The following is a 15,446-nucleotide window of genomic DNA, read 5'->3' as shown; positions in this document are numbered from 1 at the left end:
CAAGAACTAAGACTCTGAACCTATGATATGATACATCATAGCGTAAGAAATGAGTATGCAATCAGTACTTTGAATGTACTGGTATGCTAAATAAGGTAGGTTAATATGCATGGTTTCATGTACATGAGTAATTACTGACTGAATGAATAGCATGAAGTACTGAATAAAATGCATGAGATCTATAAATATTGAGAATACATGACCAAGCATAAGACATGTTAAAAATATAATCTATAAACTAAAATACTAAAATCTGATAACTTAATAACTGATATCTATATGCTATGGTCAATACAAGTCTAAACTAAATTATACTGAATGCTGAATAAGACTGTGGGAGCTATCATCTAACCAACATACCCCAATGAACAATTTGGGGTTCAATATATAACCCCAGTTAGAAGGGTATCAGTACCGTGCCACGGGTACTAACACTGGCTGTTTGGATTCACTGATGTACTATCCTAAGGACTAAGGGTGTCAAGCCTAAACTGATAGGTGAACCCTAGGAGGTAGTCAAGCCTGAACTGATAGATCACTCCTCAAATCCTACGATGGATACATAGTTCTGAAGTATAGGGAATGCTACTAATGACTATGCCTAACTGACGGGAAAGTCATCATCCCAGCACTCGCTCAGTGCTAAATCCTACTCCCAACTGAGCTGACTCAGAATACTAAACTGTTCTGTGTTTAGCTAATCATGATAATTGATTAAAGTGATATTGCTCATAACAAGTATGAAACTAATCTGAAGATACTGAGGCTAAGTAAACAACTAAGTTTTCGGGTATTCATAACCCCCAAGACTCGATAGCAATAATAACAAAATAGTACTAAAACTTTGGGGACATAATATGAAAGCATTTATTCAAAATTCATTCTTGTAGCCATTTAATCAAAGACTTGATATGTATAATGTAATCTAAGTATGGGAATAGTTTAAAGCTTGTAGTGATAGCATGATTTCAACATCAACATCACTAATTATTGTTTAAATCAGCAAATAACATGATTCAAATGTGTGGGGTTTGATAACAACAATAATTTCATGTAAACATGGTATAGAGTTTGATTTCATGGGAATTCATGGTTAAAATCACAACTAAAAATCATAATTACTTGTAAAGATCACAACTTTGAATTTAAATTGGATACGTGGACTCCATGGGTAAAAGGGACCCATGGATGAATATTTAACATACTTGAGTTGATGAATTCGTGAGAGTTCTTGTGGTTTTTCTTAAGAATTGACCTTGAATCTTGAAGGATAAGGTTTTGTTCTTGAGAGATGATGAGTTTCTTGGAGAAGAATTATGAGTAATGGGTACATAATACCTCTTTAGGGTTGTAATTACATGTTTTGGATGGATTTGAGTACATGGGAAAAGACCAAATGGTACCTGGAAATTAAATAAGTGGATTGACAATCCTGATTTTTGGCTCCAGCACAATGCGGTGCTTATCGCATCGGGTCACTGGAAACTGACAATTCCCATTATGCCCAATGGTGCGATGTATTTTTGGTGCTATCGTGTTGTTCTATTGGAAATGGATAATTCCAAATTGAAACCTTGGCTCGACGTGGTGTTATCATGGTGGTCCACTGGAAAAGGAAGAACATGATTTTGGCCATCACCATGACGTGGCCTTATCGCGTTAGGCTACTCATTTTCAATAAATATACAATAACTTCTCTCCCGAGTATTAGATTTTGGAAAAATTGGTATCATTGGATAGCTAATTCAATTTACTACAATTTTGTGGGTCTTGAGCTAGAAAATTCTCACTAGAGCAAAAGATATGCTCATTTGAAGTTGGCTAAAGAAATATTCTTCCCGAAAAGTACTATAGTGTACTTTGTATGAGCCTGAAACATGACTCTAACATAGGTTTGAATTTTCGAGGTATTACAACTATGTAGTTAGCCTCACATGTTCTTTGATTTTGCAGGTAAAATAGAATAGAGAAATAGTCTCATATTTAATTTTCTGGGCAAATATTTCCTGCTCTCCTTGAACTCTTTATAGACTACGTGAATAAGAGGTTTTGTAAGGTCTATTTTCACGCTTATCTTAGAGATAGTTTGCCTCATTTTTGAGGCTATGACTTTGCCCATCATTATGGGGTTGTCAATAGGTCCTATATTTCTATATAAGGCCGCCCATTCATAGAAATGTCTTGGAAGATTTGGCAGGTTTATCCACACATGGGCAAGTGTAGTATCTTCCTCAGATTTAAAGCTATGAGTCTATCTTTGGATTTTTCATACTAGTGTCTCTCGAGAAATGCAAGAAATTTTTTGAATAGATGGTATTAAAATGCTCCACATTCTCTACATTTATAAAGACATGCTTGATATCCTTCACACCAATTTTGATGGATCCCATAACCTGGACAATTTTCACAAATTCACATGTAATTGTTTCAATTGGGGGTAGGGTCCTAGAAAATTTGCCCACAATTGTCCATTTACAGGTGCCCACTAATAAATCATATTCTTCCTTGGTAAAGACAACTACTGGCTTGCTATATGCTATCTAGTTTTGTCAAACAGAGAATTTGATAATTCCTTTATTATTAAAGTGAGTTTTAGAGCTGAGATCACCCATATATGTTGGTGCCTAATCTTTGATGTTTATTTTGATCCATTTGAGGTTTTTAAATTTCTTATTTGGTTTAGAGAAGAGGGAGGTTAGAATAGAGGAACCAAAAAGGTATATCTTAAGGCTCATGAAGAGTAAAAAGGATACAAAAATTAAGCTAAACAGAATTTATGTGTACTGTCAACTAAGAGAGAAGATAGAGAGTAAGAGAGAGAGAAAGAAAATTGATTCACTAACTCATTCTTGAGCAAACAATAACCATTTCTATGTGGAATACTCTAGAATGAATACATTCTTCTCCTTTATATACATACTACATTATTGACAGTTGTACATCACTAACTAATCAGCTAACTAGTCTAATTTTTCTAATCTATATTAATTAACTCTTGATCCAACTGTACAATACTCTTGAGTGAATTATACATTACAATTAATTCACGACCTCTGTTTCATTACACCCCTTCAAGCTGGCAGGTATGAACATATCCAAAATTCCCAGCTTGGTAACCAAATATTCATGCTGTGATTTAATCAACCCTTTTGTGAAAATATTTGCTTGTTTCTCATGTGTTCTTGAGAACAATGGCTTAATCAATCCCATTTGGATCTTCTCACTGATGAAGTGATAATCTATTTTAATGTGCTTTGTCCTCTCATGATATACCGGGTTTGATGCAATTTGTAAGGTTGTCTTACTGTCATAATAGAGTTCTACTGGCAATTCCAAGTCTTCTCTTAATTCTTTGTAAAATCTTATGATCTACGCCATCTCTGAGATGTAAAAACCATGCTCCTATATTTTGAATCTGGTGAGCTTTTTGAAATGGTTGTTTGTTTCTTGGACTTCCAAGATATCAGAGAATTACTATGTTTAACTAGGAAACCTATCACCAATCTTCTAGTGTTTAGGCATGCTGCCCAGTCAACATAACAATATGTTGTCAGCTTGTTCTATTTCCTGTTACTCATTAATATTCTCATTGTAGGTTGCCTCCTTATGTATCTTAATACTCTTAATGTTGCTTCCATGTGAGATCTCTTTGGTTCTTGAAAAAACTTAGTGTTTGCATTGCAAAACATAAGTTTGGGTTTGTTAGAGTTAGGTAAAGAATTCTACCAATCAGTCTCTGATATGATCCCATATCTTCCAATGCTGGATCATCTTCTACCCCAGCTATTTCATCCATTTCTCTAGTGGTTAGCCTTATGTTGTTGTCTAGTGGTGTCCAGGAGGTCTTTGCTCCAGTAAGACCATCTTCCTATATAATTTCTAGAGCATATTTTCTTTGATTCATAAATATTCCTTTATTAGACCTGCTGAATTCTATCCCTAGAAAGTACTTTAGAGTTCCTAGGTCTTTAATCTTGAACTTGGCATGCAACTCTTGCTTGGTCTGCTCAATTAACTCTAAGTCATTCCCTACTATCATCATGTTATCAACATAAACCAAAATGACCGTAATTTTCTCATTGCATCTTCTTATGAATAATAAGTGGTCTAGTTTGCTCTAAATAAATCCTGGAGCAATCAGTTAATCTGCAAGGTTCATATTACATTGTCTGCTTGACTATTTAAAACCATACGAGGATTTAACTAGCCTACAAAGCAGTCCTTGTGACTACCCCTGACTTAAAAATCCTTCAGGCAGGGTCATATAAACTTCATCAAAGAGATCACCTTGAAGAAAGGCATTATATACATCCATTTGATGGATATGCCATCCTGAAGCAGCAACAATTGATAATACACTTCGAACAGTAACAATTTTCACCACAGGTGAAAAGGTATTTTGGTAATCAAGACCCTCTCTCTGGTTAAAACCTTTAGCAACCAATCTGTCCTTGTATCTTTCTACTTCACCATTAGCTTTAAACTTTACCTTGTAAACCCATTTACATCCAATAGGATGCTTCCTTGGAGGTAGAGGAACTAACTTCCTAGTATGATTGGCTTTAAGTGTAAGAATTTCTTCTTGCATTGCCTTAATCCACTTAGGATCAGAATAAGCTTCCTTATATGTCTTGGGCTCAATAATATAAGAAAAGGTAGCCAAATAGTGTTGATAAGTAGATGAAAAATGAGCATGACTTAACACCTGATAAAGTGAATATGGAGTGCTTGCAGAAGAATTATTAGAGATGTAATCACTAATCTAAGTAGGCTGTTTCTTGGTTCTTGTGGATTGTCTAGGAACAACCTCAATAGGCATGGAAGTGTGTCATCTGCATTAATTGACATAGTGCAGTAGGTAAGTGGTCAACAGTGGCATCATGATCAACAGGATAATGAGGTAACATTTCATCAACCTATACTGAGTCTTGAGAAGCTGGAATAAAAGGATTAGTAGAGAAGTCCAAAAACATAGGAGGTGAAAGAGACTTAGTTTGGAAAGGAAAATCATTTTCCTTAAACAACTCATCTCTTTCCAAAAATAAAGAGTGAGTACTAAGATATATAGAACATAGCCTTTAGTTACTGCAGAATACCCCATATAAACATATTGCTCTTGGATCAAACTTATCCCCTGGAGCAAGCTTATTGGCAAAGCACAAGCAACCTAATATTCTTACATAAGTTAGAGCAGGGAGAAGACCGTAGAAAGCTTCAAAAGGAGTTTTTCCCTCCAAAGTAGAAGAAGGTAATCTATTCACCATGTATACATCTCCCAATATACAATGTCCCCAGAACTTAAAAAGTATTAAACCCTAAAATCTGATTGCTCTGGCTAGCTCCAAAATATATTTATGTTTTCTATCCATAACTCTATTTTGTTGTGGAGTGTAACCATAGGTTCTTTGATGCACTGTCCCATGAGTGGAGAATAAGGTATGACAATGTGTATTCATAAATTCAGTCACATTATCTGACCTAACCAGCTTTATAATTTTGTAAAACTGAGTTTGCACCAATTGAATAAATTTCTTCAAAATCATGAAAATATCACTTTTCAATTTAAGAAGATAGACCCAAGTCATTCAAGAATGATCATTAACAATTGTCAGGAACAATCTATAACCATCATATGTTTGAACATTAAAAGGTCCCCATACATACAAATGAAGTAAATAAAAAACAACTGTAGACTTAGTTTCACTAGGGGAAAATGGCATCCTAGTATGTTTAGCAAAAGGACATATATCACATGTATCTCAAACAAGTTTATAGTTATCAAAAGTAATACCAAGAAGTTTCTGCATGGCTCCAACAGATGCATGTCCTATTCTCTTATGCCACAATAGTTTATCCACCCTATTTTTAATAGAAATCAATCTCTTAATAGGTTATCATAGTGTTGTTCTTTTACTTTGTGTTCAATTAAGTATAATCCATCCTTTTCCTTACCAGTCGCCAACACCTTCCAATTTGAGAGGTCCTGGAATATATAGGAATCAGGAAAAAAATTGACTGAACAATTCAACTCATTAGTTATCCTAGAGACTGATATCAAATTATACTTAAATTCAGCTATGTATAATACATTTCTAATGGTGTGATCATTCAACACCTCACAAGAGCCAGTATGAGACACATTAACCATTCCTCCATTAGGGAAGTGAATATTTTTATCACTAGCACATAATTGTATTGGCTTTAATAACTCAATATTAGAGGACATATGGTTTGTTTCGCCTGTATCAATTATCCATTCTATTTTATTATCATTTACACAAGATGCAGAAGCAATACCTGTGTTTTTAAACTCTGTAACATGAGATGCAAAAGAGTTAACTCCTATGTTTTTAGCTTTTGATATAGACAGCTTGCTTATGCTCGCTGAACTTTCTCATGCATGTTCTTTCTCAAGAAATTGCATCACCTTATTGCAGTAATAAGGATTTTATAGAGTCTTCATCATTTTTCCATATTAAGGATGAGTGTAAGAAGGCATCTGTGAACCATGATGGCTATTATCACCAATTGACACTCCTTTTGCATGTGCATAATCTGGAAATCTAGTAGACTCCCCCTTCACATAGTAAGCTCTGCCTCTAGAATCATTTACTCTCATATTGTATGAATTATTTATAGGATCTCGATCTCTCGTATTAGAAGGATCACTAACTCTATTCTTTCTTTTTGACTTGAAATCAGGGGATAACTATGAAGTTTGAAACAATCATCCATGGTGTCACCAATCAACTTATAATACTCAAACTTAGAGTTCCAGTGAGGATTCCATTTATACTTATTAGAAGTGCTACTTTTGTTACTCATTAAGTGCGTGTTTGGATGGGCTTATATTTGGGTCAAAATAGCTTTTAAGCTATTTTTTACTTTTTTAAGTGTTTGGCAAGTACCAAAATTGCTTTAAAAAGCAAAAATTTACTTTTTATAAGCCAAAAACTAAAAGCTCCAATTCCCAACTTATTTTTTTTGGCTTATAAGACATTGTATTTTGACCAATTAAAAGACATTTTTGTTCCTCAAAATTCTCCCTTATTCCAACATTACACTTGTGTAACTATATTAGTACTTCTTTGTATGAAACTTCTAATTTATGAAATATGAATTTTTATATATTATTTTCCTTCTTTAATATATTTTTTTAAATGTGCATAATTAATATTGTACAACATATGAATTTCTCTAATAAAAAAATATCTCACCAACCAAAATATATGGAGAATACTCATTGAAGATATACAACTTCATGGACGATTAGTGAATGATCCATCTATATTTCATGACGAAACATTCGTATTCACCAATGTTTTAATAGTGATAGTTATTACACAATCAATGGGTGATATATTTTCTAATTAAGAGTCTTTTTATCAAACAAATAGTATCATTTGTGACCAACTATTTATCTATTAATGTAATTATAATGATTAGTAACATATATATTTTGCTTAATGATTTAAACTCTTTTAACCAAAAAAAAAGAGTTTTTTTAGTGCACAAATTAATAGTCATTCATGAATATATGTGTGTGTATATATATATATATATTAACTTTAATTTGAATCATTTTAGAAATAAAAATTAATAATAATCAGCTCTATATATTGTTAATAGCTTTAAGGGTATTTCAAACATTTTGACCATAAAAGGTGCTTTAAAGCACTTGTTTACCAAACACACCAATAACTTTTTTTTAGTTTCAGCACTTTTATCCAAACATGTAACTTCTTATTTTTAAAATAAGTTCAGCACTTTCAAAAGTACTTTTAAAGAACTTTTTAAAAGCCACTTTTTTATAGCCTATCCAAATGAGCCCTAAAGCAGTTATCTCTGTATTTTCAGAAGGCCTAATAGTATGAGCAATCACCCTTTGTTTTTCCCTCTCAATCATCATAGAGTATGCTTGATTGACAGATGGAATTGGGGCTAACATAAGAATTTTCCCTCGAGCTTGTTCACATGAGTCATTGACTCCCATTAAAAATTGTAAAAACTTCTGCCTTTTTATAAATTCCACAAATTCTCATGACTTCTCGCAATCACAACTAGGGAATGGGGCTAAACAATCAAATTCTACCCCAAGCAAGCTCAATTTAGTAAAATATTCAACAATGCTACTAGTAACTTGAGAGTTAGTTACGATTTCACGATGCAGTTGAAAAATCCATGATCCATCAAATTTATTGAATCTCTTTTTAAGATCATTCCACACAGAGGATACATTTGAAGAGTATACAATTTTACTCAACAATTCATTCAAAACACAGTTTATGATCCATGACAAGTCAATGGCATTACAACGCTCCCATAGATCAGCTAAATTTTGACCAAAACTTGCTCTTCTGCATGTACCATTGATGAATCCCAACTTGTTTCTTCCAAGTATTGCAATCCTCCTCAATCGACTCTAGATAGAGTAGTTTTTAGATCCTGTCAACAGTATAGAAATTTACAACACTCCAGAAATATCCGACTGATTGAGATACAATGGATGATTGTGCTTCAATTTCTCCGGCAGAGTATTATCGGCTTCCACCGCCATTGCTATCCTAAATTTTTTACTTCGATCTCTCCTTCAATTCAGCTCATGCAGACCATATTAATGGCCTTTATCTTTGATACCATAAAGCTAAATAGAATTTGTCTATGCTGTCAGCTAAGAGAGAAGATAGAGAGTAAGAGAGAGAGAAAGGAAATTGATTCACTAACTCATGCTTGAGAAAACAATAACCGTTTCTATGTCGAATACTTTAGAATTAATATATTTTCCTCCTTTATATATATGCTACATTATTCATTGTTGTACATCACTAACTAATAAGCTAATTAGTATAATCTATATTAACTAACTCTTGAGCCAACTGTACAATACTCTTGAGTTAACTATACAATGCAATTAAGTCACAACCTTTTTTTCATTATAAAGAGAGGAGTCGAGTATTTGGGGTGATGATGATAGATTTTCTAGTTATTTCTGTCAGAAAATTTACTGTTGCGATGGAGAAGTCTAAGTTGTACAGAGAGAATCTTTTGTTTTTAATCGGTAAGTTGATCTCACCAATCAAGTCATTCACTTGATTAAATAGCATAAATATTTATAGGTGGATCCAATAACTGATACAAGAATCTTGCTATAAATGTCAAACCTTGGGAGGTAGCAAAGCTTGAGTTTTAACAATATCAAAGAAAAATAATCCAATGGAAGAAAGATATACTTTAAGTAACTGTAGCAAATGATTGACTCAAAAACAATCTAAAAAAGAGGAGTTACGTGTAGCGCTGCACCAAAGGGGATGTGTTGTATGGAAATCAACTGAACTTCATACCAAATAAGGGTGGGTGCAAATCACAGAAATTGAAATTATTAAGAAGAATAGAGAATTTTGGTAACTCAAATCTGGCAGTATACTTATTCCAGTTGGTCTTCTATTTTCCTACTTTTCTTTAACTATATAGGCCAGTTAGACTTCTGTAACTTAAACCATATCCTTCCCAAATGTTATTTATATTCTATATTATACTCAAATTTTTCAATATGATGGAACTCCTTAATACAGTTGAGGTGATGGATGATTTATTAGAGCTGATGCTGCCATATAAATATGGGGTATGTAAAAGAGATAATTCATCATTTATTCCATTTAAAATTACCGTCTATACAAGACTACACAGAGTATTCTAGTGTGTATGGAAACAAAGGAAATAAAGTTGCATAAGTACTTGCTAATTATCACAGATCCTGAAAAGCAATTCTCAGCATTGGAAATTGGAAAATAGTTGTTTGAAAAGGTTCACCAAATGAATTTCTGCTTAAATTTAAGTGGTATAAGTGTACCAAGAATCAAATTTCTTGTGGAATTTTACACTGAGAATCCTTCTTGAGAGAGTAAGTGTTGTAAATTTTTTGTGTGTCACATTTGATGCCTGACTATGAACACCAAAAGGGTTCATGGTCAATCCACATGTAACACTCAAACTCAATTTATATGATACATTTTTCTTTTTAGTGTGTCTTAAAAAGACTATTTTTTTCTATATCAATTTATGTGAAGTTTTTTAACTAGACACAGCGTTTATGTAACAACCCGAGACTACCCCCTAGTCATCACACGGCGCTTAGGACAACAAGTGATCCCAAGTTAACCCTTGTACTAGCATAACTCATGAGCAACTAAAATAAATACATAAGTTCGAAATGAAATAAGAAGAGGATAAATCTTCAGTTGAACATCTTCAAAATAAACTATTAAATTATTACAACTCTGCTTTATACAAAACTAAAACTGAAATCCAATATATTAACTCTACTGACTGCCTATGAAACCTCTACTAGTACTGACTATAGGTAGTCAGGACATAACCCCCAACTATCCCAAATCGATACGACTAAATAAATAAGAAAAATAAGATACTACTCAAACTATGACTGACTCTAGCCCTTGAATCAAAAGGACTTATCATCTACTGACTGGAAGTGGCAAGCTGTTTGAATATGATGTGCACGCTACAACTCATACCTACATTATGAGACAATGTAGCACATAGAAATATATGTGGATCAGTACTTTTAGAATGTACTGAGAATGTAGGGGTAAATGTATAAGAAAAATAATATCTCAATGTTTATATAAAATGGTAAAAGAATGCATGCAAATTCTAAATGACTCACATTGGCTTGAATAACTGAAAACTAAAAATCATAAATCATGAATGATAAAAAATACTGTATAAATCTCGTGAGCCATAACACTTGTTTCTAAAAGCTATATGTTTACTCTTTCTAGTGGGAGTTTCTTCTAACCGACATAAATCATGTGAGTTATCATGGAGTCAAATGTCTTGTACCTACGTTGGTAGAGTTGTTCCTCCCTTGCCATTGGAATAGAACCTAGCTAGAGTGATCACTGAGTTAGCCCACTACGAGCTCTTAAATCTACGGTGGCTCATAGTTCTGGGGCATGAGACCTTGGAATCATACCCAAATCGGTGCTAAATACTACTCCCATACTTATTGCTCAGAACTTTAGAAAATCCACCTTAAAATAGCACAAGGGTTTAAAATGAAAAGAAATTTTGCTTCTCTTTCTTTAAATCTCAAACTATATAAACAATGTGGATTCTTTATCTTAGCTTAGGATCAAAAGATCGTTTTCTTTACTTAAAATCTTGGTAAACAATTATCAAAGCAACTTAAGACCATAGTCTTCTTGGAATCTCAAACACATTCTTGATATGGCTTATCAAACAAAACTTAAGAGCATGATCTTCTTAAAATCTCAACACTTAGACTGTGGGCTTAAAATTCATGCTTAAACTTGTGACAATTCACAAAAAAGCTTCATGCTCAATTTCATTCTTTAAATCATTCAACAATATCGATTCATAAGAAGAAAGTACAATTCATGATATAAATCTTCAATTCAAATCATAAGTAGGTAAGATAAACATGAACTTCAATACTTAAAGCATTTATAAATTCATAAACTCAAAACAATTATAACACCCCAAAAACAGGTCCCAAGATGTCACATGGTGCTTAGGGTCACAAGTGATCCCAAGCTAATCCTTATACTGGCATACTTATAAGCAACTAAATAAAATACATAAATCTGAACAAAATCAGCGGAAATATAAAACTCTTCTGAACTGGATTAATACAAATCTGAATTTATAAGATTACAACTCTGATGTTACAAACAAAACTAAAATTAAATACATTAACACTACTAACTATCTATGAAGCCTCTACTAGTACTGACTATAGGTAGTCAGGTCATGACTCCCAACTATCCCAACTCAATACAGTTGGATAAAGAAATTATAATACTTGTCGAACTATATAACTTACTCATGCCCTTGAATTAAAAGGACTCATCAGCTGCTGACTGGAAGCTGCAAACTGACTGAATATGGTATATACGCTACAACTTGTACCTATATTATGAGACAATGTTGCACATAGACATATATGTAGATCACTACTTTGAGGATATACTAAGTATATGGGGGTGTATGCAATAGTTAAACAATATCATCACTCTTTATAGAAATCATGTACGGAGATACAAATAACTTACATAGCTTGAATAAATTTGACATATAAATCCTCATAAATCATGAATCATGAAACATATAGTGTAAATCTCGTGAGTCATTATACTTAGTTTCTAAAATCTATATTCTCCTCTTATTCTCAAAAATTGCAAACTGAAGAGATCTCAAAACAATAACTCTCAAAACTCATGCTTTTATCCTGAGGAGAATAAGATACTTCTTTTGAAACTTGAGGACTTAAAAGACTTGAGATTATGGAATTTTGGGACTTCAAAACTTTGTAACTTTGAAATTGGGAGTTTTTTCTAACCGACATAAATCATGTGAGTTGATATGGAGTCCAACGTCTTACCCACATTGGGGAGAGCTGTTCTACCCTTACCTACGGAATAAAATCTTAACTTTAGTGATCATTATCTAAACCTTGGGCCCATAAATCTCAATCCTATGGTGGCATGTAGTTATGGGGCATGAGACCTTAAAATCATACCCAACTCGGTGCTAAATACTACTCCCATACTTAGGCTCATAACTTTTATGAAGTCCACCTTAAAATAACATAAGGGCTTACAATAAAAACCAATTACACTTCTCTTTGCTATAAATCATGAACTATATGAATAATGTAGGTTTCTTATCTTAGCTTAGGATCAAAAGATCAAATCTTTCTTATCAAAGCATGCTAAAAATGTAAGCTTCTTGAAATATCAAAACTCAATCTTAGAGATGAAAGCTCATGCTTCAAACTCATGTCAAAACATATCAAAATTCATGCTTGATAACATAAACATTCACAAATCATATTAAAATCTGAAAATTTAAGCAATGCTCATAAAAATATAAACAAACTCATGAAATTTATCTTCAACAGGTCTCAAAAACTCAAAATCTTGTAAATAGTGGTAGCGGGTATGAATCCCAATTTAGAACTCATATATAAACATTCAAGATCATAGAAAAACATCCAACTCAATATGCTTCTTGAAAATACTTCAACACCATCAAAATAATAAGATCAAGAATCTCAATATTATACTTAAACTCGCTTTCAAAAATCTGAAAATTGCGTTACGCGCATAAATACATGAAAATAGTCATGCAATTCAATATTCAATCACTTGTAAACTCATAATCTTCAAACAATATAAATTGGGTATAATTCCTAACTTCAATTTCATGGAAAATCACATAAAATTCAGTAATTTATAAGTTAAAATAAGTTTTGGGCGTAAGGACAAAAGGATTGTCCTTGTTGAAACCCCACATACCTTAATTGATGATCTTGGATGAGAAAGTTTGAATCTTGGATTTTCTAAGATGAATTGAATGTAAAATCTTGAACTTTTGAATCTCTAATGGTGTTCTTGAAGCTTCTTCTTGACATTCTTGGATTAGTAAACCAAATTCATGGTTTTTGTTGAAGGTATTGCAATGAAAGCTTGAATTTCTTTAATGGGGATTAGGGTTTGTTCTTGAGGGAGGCTTCAAGAAAAATTATGAGTAAAGGGGAAAATAATGCTCCCTAAGGCTTTAATTATCTGTTATGGATGAGGTTGGGTGAAGTAAAGGACCTTTTTGCCCTTAAAAATCCAAAAATAGAACCTGAAAATTGGGTGTGTGGTATAGGGAGCGCGTCGCACGCTAATCGCGCGATGCTACTGCCTCTCTCATGAAAATGACCATAACTTTTAACTCGGGTATCAGATTTTGGCAAAATTGGTATCGTTGGAAAGATAATTCAATTATATACAACTTGATGGGTCTTGAGATGAAAAGTTCAATGTATATAAAAAATTATACACATTTGAAGTCAACCCTTGTAGAATTGAATATCAAATTTTGGATGAATTAAAGTATCTTAGCTCAACTTGGCTCTAAATGATTTTTATGAACATTTTTAACCTCATGAGCATTCCACATATTAGTTTAAAGATCATGTAACTTATATTCACATGATAGTCACTTGGATAATAACTTATACACATAAGAATGACTGTTCATAGACTAGCTCAAAAATGCGGGGTATTATGACAAGATAATTTGGGTATGAACCTTAATATGAAATTCATGAAATCTTAACTTAAAAATAAGTTCTGGGCACAAGGATAAAAGGGTATCCTTGTTCATAAACCCCACATACCTTAATAGGTTTGATTTGATGTAGAGAACTTGACTTGGAAATCTTACGAATGTTTTTGAAAGCTTTTCTTGGAATTCTTAAACTTAAGAACACAAATTCTTCTTTATATTAAAGATCTTGTAATGGAGTTTTGAATTTATTGGATGGAGGAACCTTAATTTGTTGATTGTCTTGAAGATAATTTGATTAAGTTCTTGGTGTTCTTGAGGGGGCTAGGGTTTTCTTGGAGAGAAAAAAATGAATAAGAATGTATATAATGCTTTTGGGGGCTAAAATTAACTGCTATGGGTGGATTTGGGTGAGGGGAAGTAATAAAAGTGACTCTAGACCCTTTAGAAACTGAATTAGCATGTTAAACAGTTCCGTAATGCGCTGGCCAATGCGTCACTTTGCTATCGCATCGGCTTACTGCCTCACACGAAAAATGCCATAACTTTTCTCTCGGATATCAGATTTAGGCCAAATTGGTATTGTTGAAAATTAAATTCAATTATCTACAATTTGGTGGGTCTTGAGATGCAAAATTCTACGTATATACAAATTTATACATGTTTAAAGTAGACCCTTGTAGAATCGAATACCAAACTTTGGACGAATAAAAGGATTTTAGCTCAACTTTGTTCTAAGTGATTCTTATGAACATTTTCACCTCTAACACATATCAAACACGAGAATAAAGATCATGAAACTTATATTCAAATGGAAACCTTTTGAATTAGAGCTTACATGTGTAGGAACGATGGTTAAAATTCTAGCACGAAAATGCGAGGTGTTACATTATCTCCGCCTTAGAATCATTCATCCTCGAATGATGGCTAGGAACTTTTAGAAGTCATAGAAGTATAGAATAATTTCGAAATGATGTGTCTACTAAGAAGGGATATAAGAGAGCTGAATTATTAGAACTTTCATTAGGAAATAGATTTCTGAGCTGACTTGCCTTTACTTACTATAATGAGCTGATTCATGCTGAGAGTTCAGAATTTGCTTGAAATGTTCACGATACTACCACACATATAGAACTAAGAAGTGATAACTTATGAAAGCACAAATCATGATACAATGAGACTTAGATCGTACAAGGGGTATTACACTATCTGAGCTGAAATACTTGGAAAACTGAGATTTTACATTAAACACTTATGAACTGAGTCATGACTAAATAGCTGAATCTGAAACATAATGCTTGGACCAAAGTGAATTCCAAATTTACATGGATGCAAAAATAATATCTCTT

This window comes from Capsicum annuum, chromosome 7 (assembly GCF_002878395.1).
Source record: "Capsicum annuum cultivar UCD-10X-F1 chromosome 7, UCD10Xv1.1, whole genome shotgun sequence".
Taxonomy (NCBI): domain Eukaryota; kingdom Viridiplantae; phylum Streptophyta; class Magnoliopsida; order Solanales; family Solanaceae; genus Capsicum; species Capsicum annuum.
The sequence above is the reverse complement of the archived record's forward strand: the minus strand, read 5'-3'. Positions refer to the sequence as shown.